Source organism: Morone saxatilis, unplaced genomic scaffold, assembly GCF_004916995.1.
Source record: "Morone saxatilis isolate NCDOM2014 unplaced genomic scaffold, NCSU_SB_2.0 Contig16, whole genome shotgun sequence".
NCBI lineage: Eukaryota > Metazoa > Chordata > Actinopteri > Moronidae > Morone > Morone saxatilis.
The window spans coordinates 19,366,592-19,367,409 of NW_023339718.1; the positions used below are offsets into that span (position 1 = coordinate 19,366,592).

At 34.1% G+C, this 818-nt stretch overlaps 1 protein-coding gene across 3 annotated transcripts in view; it reads left to right on the forward strand.

Moving 5' to 3' along the window:
* Positions 1-818, forward strand: part of LOC118325616 (protein yippee-like 1) — a 32,282-nt gene that overhangs the window by 27,174 nt on the left and 4,290 nt on the right. The gene's annotated exons all lie outside the window — the stretch shown is intronic.

Sequence of the window (818 nt, forward strand, 5' to 3'; positions counted from 1 at the left end):
ATATATATATATATATGTATGTGGGTTCAGAAAATGATACCAAAATATTAGGTAAAACTAATTTTTTTTTTTAGGTTACATATAAATGTTTTACCAGCAATTAAATTACTATATTTTAATGTGAATTCATTCCTCACTACAAGTTGAAATATAGCCATTGAAATGCTGTTGAGACAATGGTTATATATAACCTAGACATGTACTAAATTTGAACTGATGTGCTCTTTGTTGAGTGTTTCAGTCCAGGCTACAGTAACTGCTGCTTAACATCCATCTTTTTAAAACCACAAATCACTTTTAGTGGTTTATTTTTTGGTTGGTTGGTTTTTGGGACTCAGCTCTCAGTCTCAATGAACCACATAGAATACCCCCCCACCCCCCTAGAGGTCTGACACATTTTCAAGTGTCATGGTGCAACTGCTTTGTGCCACCGAGTCTGGATTACATTGTTCTTACCTGCCATAATGAATTGAATGAAAGAAGCACTCTACGGGCTCTACAGTCCAAAGAATTCCAAAAATGTCCAATGTGAAAGCATTAGAAGGTCTGTGGTGGTTTTCAGGTAGAAAGACATTTAGCCTAAAAATAGATTCCTTCGTTGGAGAATATTAGTGTTGCAGAAGTCTACATGTAGATTGGTTACATATATTGCTTATCTCAATAGTACCAAAACGAGTTTATTATGGCATGTTCTTTAAATGCTACTCAAAAGCTTATCAGCAGCACATATGCAAATAAAGACAAATGCAAATATTTCCAGAAATTCCTGAACAAATAAGTATTTATTTATGTTCTGTACTTAAGCATTGACAGTAGGT